At 38.2% G+C, this 8659-nt stretch overlaps 1 protein-coding gene across 1 annotated transcript in view; it reads right to left on the bottom strand.

Annotated features, from left to right (window-relative positions):
• The window catches only part of syngap1b (synaptic Ras GTPase activating protein 1b), a 175166-nt gene that overhangs the window by 5523 nt on the left and 160984 nt on the right, over positions 1-8659 (bottom strand).

The raw sequence follows: 8659 nt of genomic DNA, 5'->3' as shown, positions 1-8659 counted from the left end.
CTAGCGAGATAGAGAGAGAAGGGAGGGGAAAGAGGAGTGGGAGCAGGGAGAAATGGTCGTAGGAGAGAGGCCATTCAATGAAAGATGGGAGGGATGTAAGGAGTTGCAATAGGAGATGTCCAATCAAGGCAGACATGTAAAGGGAAAAAATACACGTTGAAGAGGTGTGAGAGTGTGGGAGAAAGGAAGAGCAGTGAGATAAGGATGGAAAGCGGATAAAAGAGAAAAATCACCAGAGAAGGACATGATTTGAAGGGAAAAACATCAACAGCGAAAAATAGAAATAACCAGATGGAATGCATACATGTAAAAGCAATGGTCAAAGCAAAGCGAAGGTGCATTTGGAAAATAACAGACACGTGACAAGGGATTGGAAGAACCACACATAAAGAAGGAGAGACACAGAGAGAGGAGAGAAAGAGCCCAATGAGTTACGAGGTTGATGCATGACGCACACCAATAGAAATGGTAGCACAAGAAAAGGGACACAGGTAAAGAGGAGATGAAGGGGAATTAAAAATCCTGAGGTCAAAGGATCCTGATCCTCTTGGCATGAGTAGGTGTTTGTCAGGTGTCAAGCAAAGTCAAGAAGTCAAGTGAGTCATCTTTTGACAGTGAGTACAAATAATGCTCAATAACCACTAATTTTCAAAGTAAAAGCGCGTGCTTGAGCAGCTGAAAATATTTTAAATTACAGACTGAAAAAGAACGCTAATCTTATGGCTTGAAAGTAAGCTTAACAGCACTCGCTGTAGCATAACATGTTACGCAAAACATGCAAAACTGTCAAGACACATAGAGGTCAGCAGCAACTTTAAAAAGCAAGTCTTAAACAGTCTGACATGAAATCCAAACCTCTGTCAAATTCACCAACCAAAACATCCAACCCAAAGCCACCGATCACCGCAACGGGCTGCTGCACGGATGTTCCTCCTGGGTTGGAGCTTTTGATTAGACATTCAAACAAAGTTTGGTTTTACTTTTGTTTTTTACTTACATTAGAACGAAATAACAACAATGCAATACTAGAGTTTTATTCGTTTATATCAAGGTCTGTTTGCAAGCCTTCACTTCCAGTCTTGTTCACTGATGTCTAAGAGCAGTGGGAAGAGAAAACAATTGGGTTATTATGCCAATAGACAACTATGATGACTCTATTCATAATGCTACTTAACGTAACAAAGCACGACTTCAAGATGATTTGAATACAGAAGCATTTTGAAAGCTGGAATTCACAGTTTTACCATCAGACCTGGGTAGAAACCTCTTGAAATAATTGCACTTGATTTATGGTGCCTGACAAATTTGCTGTGTGGTGTCTAGACATAATTACAAAGATTCAGTGACAGTGTAGGACGAGTGCAGCAAGCATCTAAAAGAGCTCGAAGATCTGTGCAGTAATTTAACTTTATATCAAACAGGAAAATGTTCACATATTATACGTGTGACGGTAAAAACCACTTTAATGCTCACACACAAGAAGTATGAAACACTGTAATGTGAATGGGATGAAGTGCTGTAGAGGGGAAGACAGGAAGGAGGAGAGATAGTTTGGTCTGCATCCAGTAGAGAAAATGAATCAAAAGCATCAAAAGCAAATTATCTTTGCTTAAACTGTGTCTGATGGGTGTGTCCGCTGTGAGGTGTTTCCATTTCAGTTAAAAAGAGTAAAAAGAAGAAATAATAATAAAAAAATTACCCCAGAATTAGATGTGAATTGGCAGGCCTTTTCTCTTCTCAATCAGAACCAAAATGAATGCAAACACTTTCAGTTGCTAACTGGTGCTATGAACAGCTAGAATCTACTATGGTTACAGACAGTTACAGGATGCCAGTAACATGACTCCACTATAGCACTTGTTTTATTACTCTCCAACACAACCAACAGTGTCGTTTAATATCCATGTGTAGTCCAGTACACATGCCTATTAAACTGGGAAATCAGGCAGCTGAACAAAGACATGGCAAAATGTTTACTGACATCCTTTTTAACTTACCAAGCTTGCTTCATTCTTTGTGGGCTGTAGTGTTTGATTACGTTGTGCATTCAATTACAGCTTGGTGTGAGTGTGTGTTTTTGTATGCTAATGAAAATTGCAGTATTGGAGACAGAAACAAAAAACACTTAGTGGAAATGTTAAGTGTACTGTAAATGATGCAGAAAATAAATTATCACACACACACACACAAATTCTTACCCATCTCCTCCAATCTCCAATCACTCCAATTTGAATGTCTAGAGCAAACTGTGAAATCTTTCTCACCTTCACATTTCAGACTAAATACCTGCAGTAAGTGGTGCTTTTATCACTCTATATATGGGTAAAAAAATGTAAAAACCTCCAAGACTTGAAAAGCCTAGCTTGATGGGTAATGAGCTTCTGCTTTGATAGAAAGTACAAAAAAGGAAACAGCAAAAAGCAAGAACACGGTATGCATGTCGCACATAAAAAGACGCACAATAACAGCTGACCTACACCACCATTCGGACAAACAATACGCCCAGGTGCCAAACACATACACAAACACATACATATCAGGAAAAACACAGATTCACTGAAAGACACAGAACACAACACAAAACATGTGCACAATAATCAGTGTTCTTCAGGGAAGGACTGGGTCAGATACGGAGATTTCACATAAATCGTGTCGTTTGTCAGAGGGCGTGGCAGGAGGGATGGAAATCTGAATGGAAAATGTGAATTTAAAGTGGTGCTAAAATATGGCGCGTTTGAAGAAAAAAAAGCAATAAAAGAGAATAACACTAATATTTCACTTACTTTCAGACTGATTTATAAGCAAGAATGGTAAAGCCTTGAGAAGCCGTGTTTTCAGTCTGCTTTTGTAAGCTCCAGGTCCAAACTCTAACGTTGAATATTCAGTTTCTTGCTCACAAATCTAAAGTCTGGAATTCCTGGGACACTTTATTGCATTATTATTCTTTATTATTATATTATTATTCATTATTATACTTTATTCTCTTTTATTTACTGCAGCTACTTCTACAATTTCTTTGCATTCAAAGTTGTTTTAAAGATACTTTTAGATATCTGTTAGTCAACTTCTATTGACTAAAAACATCATCAAAAGACGTTAAAAAGATATGAAACATATGCTGTCTGTAAGTAGCATATAATTATGGAAATACTTCTTTAAAACTGACTTTAGTTTAATTAAAGCCAAAGAAAAATGTTATGAGAAGTGGAATTTTGCAAATGCCAACATATTAAAATCAACAGAGTGTAAGAATCAGTGATTTCCACTGATTGCTGAATTTCTCTGCATTTCAGCAGCTGACTCAACGCAAAGTAGAAAGTTCTCCGTATATGACTTGAAATTAATTTGTGCATAATAATGTTGGCATATATGTGTGTGGATTGCTGGTTGTGACTGAATCTTATGTGTGAACAAGCGATGACATTTTCATCTGCAGAGAGCAACAACAGTCACACACAGAGAATTTGAAATGACATTAAAAAAGCTACGGTGGTATTTCTTTATATTTTTGTCAGGGGATGTCGAATGCTCATTTGTCAACATAAAGAGAAAAAGCAGTCTCAGTTCTGTCTCATCTAATTCAAGTAAACATCCAGGAGGTCTATCACAGAATATTTCCAAGTTAGCAGTGGATAAAAGGAGACACGTTAGTGTGTTGGAAGGGTGACAATAAAAAGCACAGCGGGTTACCTCCTCATTCAGCCTGACAAAACAAAGAAAATGTCATTTTTATGTGTGTGTGTTGTGGAAGAGAAGCTCACTTCACACAATGCCAATCATGACGCTGTGTAAAAATGACACATTTTTGTCATCTGTCAGAGTAAAGAGAATTTAAAGCTGCAGCTGTGCATGTAAAAACACATACAAATAAAATACATCTTTCAGCATAAATCGGTAGCAGGAGAGGTTTGCCTTCAGGGCTTCCTGCCAGAAAGCCTTCTGACAGAAATATTTCCTTTCTTTTATGCTATTCTCAGCTTTCTCTTGCAGGTTGGTTAGGTTTGAGCAGCAAAACTAGTTGGTGAGGTTGATTTACATTTTATTCCAAGGCAAGATTATGGCTTGGATTAAAATGTAAACCATGTCTCAGAAGAAAGTTCTAAAGGTAATGAAATGAATGCAATGAAAACATCCCGTTCTGCTAGCTTTTGAATGTCTGGCTTTGTTTGGTAACTAATGAAATGTTTGCGGTGTTGAAGCTAATAAATAGACGGTTACAATCCTACTATAGGTGCCTCAAGTGTAAGTAAAGTTTTGGGTTAAATCCCTGTAAACTGTGAAAATTTAATAGCAGGAAAATGCAGCAAAATAAAGAAGTTTTTCATGAAAAAAGCTAATGAAGGAATATAGTGAGCACAGGTTTCTCATTAAAAAATTATTGTGAAAACCTGCTTCTCAACTTATAAAAGGATAAAATGCTAACAACGTATGATGGTATGGTAAAAAAAAAAGTTTTCAAACTGGAGTACCTTGCTGTCAGTTTGTTCTAGCTGGTCACTGCAACAAATCCCTCACAGCATTTTCACAGGAATGAGGAATAGTTAGAATTTCTGTATCACTCATCTGAAAGTTTGCTTGTTTTTGTTAGATGTTTACACTTTTCTTTATTCTCATTTGGAGAATGCCTCTGTTTATGTATTCTTGATATTAATATTGCTACAAAAGTCTTGAGCTACCCCTGTCATGGACTGGCCTCCCCAGAGCCTGAAGCTTTAAATTATCGAAGCAGTTTGGGGTCATCTTAACAGAGAACAGAAGAAAAGGCAGCCAACATCCAAAGAAGGCCTGTGAATGTCCTTCAAGAAGCTTGGAGAACTATTCCTGCAGACTACTTAAAGAAATGACAAGAACACTACCTCAGAGAGGTCAGGCTGTGCTGAAAAATAAAGGTGGTCATTTTAACTCTGAAGCTTTTTAGAATTGCACAGCATCTATTTTTGCCTTACATGTTGCATTTCCAGGTATCTTTGCATGTGTCAATACATCACTGCATGCGTGGGTCCTTTATCATGTCACACACTGCATCCTTTTCCTGTTATCATAACAAAATTTAAAGAAATGCAAGGTGGCTCACGACTTTTACCCTGTACCATAAATATATAAGTAAATACCCCGTGAAGCTTTTATTAGCCCCAAAGAAAACATTTGCTAACAAATGCCTATCCCTCTGTGATTACATACACTTGCAAAAATCACAAAAGCAGTATAAAAAACCGTTATAAAAACTTTAATTTTTGTTTGCCCACCCCCCCCCCAAAAACCAAACCTTTACCCTGCAGCAGAGAACATGAGGCAGCAGACTTCACATTGTCACTGGAGATTTCATAGGCATGTGTTATCCTTTAGGTTAAAGTATTAGTCATATAAGACCATCACTTAATGAAATTTCTCTTATATTGGTAGGTGGTCACAGTGCAGCCTTGGAAAAAGAGCCAATTGGATGTACAAATCGGAGCAGTAGCCAATTCAAAATGAATAGTTATTAAACTTATGAATCAATTTCATGTTCAAACTGAATCCTTCACAACTGGACTTGTTTTAAAATCAAATTGATTTTCTGTTTCACCAACAGTAATTTGAAGCTTTTGAACAGAGACAATAAAATCTAAGCTTTTAGCTGGAACTGGTTTTCTGCCAAAACACATCTTGGGTGTTTTAGTTAAATTTTAAAAACCTGCTGGATAGAGTCATGATCATTCCCGACTTTAAGGGCTTCAACTGTGTGTTACTGCTTAGAACATCACCTTCAAGTGTAACTGCACGTTAAGTTAGCTGAACATTAGCGAGCCACAGCTAATTCACACAGTGGTGGTCCTGCAATGCCTCAGTTTGTCTTATCAATAAAAGATATCCTCTTGTTTTTTAAAGCATGCCCTCTGCTCAGAATGGGAGTGTTTCTATCAATTTTTTATTGACCCACATTTAAAATTCTGCCTCTCTAGGACATATTATCATGGGGCATAATGTTCACAGGTCAGCCTGGTACTGTGTGCAGTTACTGATATTGCAGTACATGATTTATGGGCACTCAGAGTGCAGATATGATTTAGATGAACACCACTAACTGCCAAGTTGTTTTTCTCACTTTTAAAAATTTGACATTATTTTGTTGTCACCCTAACACACAGGTGTGCCCCTACGAAACATCAGTCATCTCTGTCCAGACATTCTGTGACAGTCCTCCTTTTTATGAGAAGATATATGGGAGAGCAAAGTGGGCCTGTCAGTGTGTCGGCCTGCAGTGAGTTCACAGGATGCTGTATAAGGACAGGGACGCACATAGAGAACAGTAGAAGTGGAAAAGAGGCAGCAGTTATGGATGGAGAGTGAGAGTTTGCCGGCTTGTTTATTACCTGGATACTCGGGGTGGGACAGGCGCAAGACGGGGCTGCACTAGGATGGACTGACGCCTCCCCTAAGAGAAATCACCGTATCTCATCAACATAGGAGGAGAGGAGAGGAAACGAGAGGAGAGGAGATGAGAGGAAAAAGGAAAGCAGAGGAGGACTAAAAGCAGGAGGCAGGAAGAGAAAACTGATAGCGAAAATAAATAAAATGAGGGACGACTTGTGCGCAAGTGGGGAGGGTCCAGAAGGGCAGTGAGGGTAGAGGAAATCAACAGCCACCCAAACAATACATACAAGGTGCACAACACAACATGAACAGAGAACAAGAACATAAATATACATATAAAATGCTTCCTAAGGCACATTTAAATATATAATGGCAACCAGAGACACACAGCAGTGTCAGACACGCAACAGCCTGAAAGCATTAGAGCAGCATGCCATGCAGTGTATCATTAACAGAAATCATGCTTGTAGGACAAGAACGAAAAAGGCGTTAAATAGTGCCCTCCAAACGCCATCTGCATCTGAAAGCAGCCGAATGTTTCACGTTTCCTGGTTCAGAAAGGTAAGAAGACAGCATAAAGAACATGCTTATATCAAACATGCAGTTATCAACGTTATGAAATATATACACACTTTGAAAACCCAGAAAAACCTAGTTACATCAACACCATATGCAAAAAAACACAGAAACAACCAAGAATATACTTTTTTTTTAACAAGTTTACTCTAACACACACACACACACCTCGCTGAAACTCAAAGTTGCAAGAAATGAGCACAGGCAAAGGAAATAAATCTTAAATGAAGGAGACACTGATGTGATTAATGCAACTACAACCTCAGGAAGTATTTTTCTCTTTGAATGCTGATAACTGATCAAAAGAAAGGTTTAGAAAAACCTGAAAAATCTACAAATGACCAGTCCAACACTGTCAAAGACAAAATGTGAATGTTTCAAGGTACAAGACAATGTTATTACCTCTGTAAATTTAAAAAAAAAAGTTATACTATTGCAGTGACATTTACAGGCTTCTGCTGCATCTTCATCCCTGTAAAGCCTACAAACATCTGCATTGTCCGAGCTCCTCATGCCTGGGTGTGGCTTTTCTGGGTGGAGTTATAGGTGGAATACTTTCAAGTTCTAAAAATGTGTTTTCCCTTCACATGTGTTGCAGTGTTTTAGTTCCCTGTTTGCTGTTCCCTAACTGCTTTACTTTACCTTACAGCTGAATCATCTTCTCTTTGTTGTTTCAGGGCAGCTCTGTGTCCCAGTGCATGCTTATGGAGGAGATTTACCCACAAACAAAAACATTATAACTGATTCAATGTTCAATTTCATTATGAATTAAGTTGATTTTTGCTAAAACTGACAAAAGAGTTGCGAGCTTCCTAGCAGCGACCACTGCACAGGCACAAAAAAAGACCTAAAATTTAAAGTCACTGTTTACATTAGGCAAAAAAAAAAGCATTTAAAATGTGTGTTAAATCTAAGATTTAAAAAAAGGAGAGAGAGAGGAAACTTTCACTAGTTTAAATCTAATCTTCTTGGAGTGTTTTTGTCCTTTTCTTTTTGTGGGCATTGGGATACTCTTGTTGAAAGGATTATGGCATTCTGCACCTGTGATATTATGTGAGGTCTAATTAAGTGTGGAGTGTTGTTTTGGAAGATGGTAGCAGTGGCCTGAGGAAACAACAGCACCATGGCTCATCCCCCTTCTCACTCCCTATTAATTTACCCTCCCACCCCACACTCTCAGCTGCTGCGTGTGCACCACACATTAAAAGTGAAAGTTATCACACTGGACTGAACTGTCTGCTCATCTTTAATGCTGAGGTGACAAGCACGAGTGCCTAAAGCTGAAATAGAAAACTAAATACTAACTTCTGACAAAACAGCCCAACAAAATGCTCACTCACAGAAATGGATGTTTTAGCTTCGAGCGGTGCTAGCTGCTTTCACATTAAAGGAGCATTGCAGCAGTATCTTCCTTATTACATCACATTTTCCCAGGTCTCAGCCATGTACAACACATTAACATAAACTGGGGGATTATCATCTTTGAAATGACAAAGGTACAATAGAAACCTGAAAATTACATATTTATCAGAGTCAACTTTCCTCATCTTTCATTTACATAACACACGCTAACACGGTGAAGAAAGAAATCATCACCCCATCCTAGCTTTATTATTATAATCATCACTGATATGCTGGCATTAGCTTGTAGCTGAAAGCATTAATGCTGTCCACATGGTTTAACTTTACAGATACACTAAATTGACAAAATTATTGGGTCAGCAACTCA

Source organism: Oreochromis niloticus, linkage group LG11 (assembly GCF_001858045.2).
Source record: "Oreochromis niloticus isolate F11D_XX linkage group LG11, O_niloticus_UMD_NMBU, whole genome shotgun sequence".
Lineage (NCBI taxonomy): Eukaryota > Metazoa > Chordata > Actinopteri > Cichliformes > Cichlidae > Oreochromis > Oreochromis niloticus.
The sequence above is the reverse complement of the archived record's forward strand: the minus strand, read 5'-3'. Positions and strand labels throughout refer to the sequence as shown.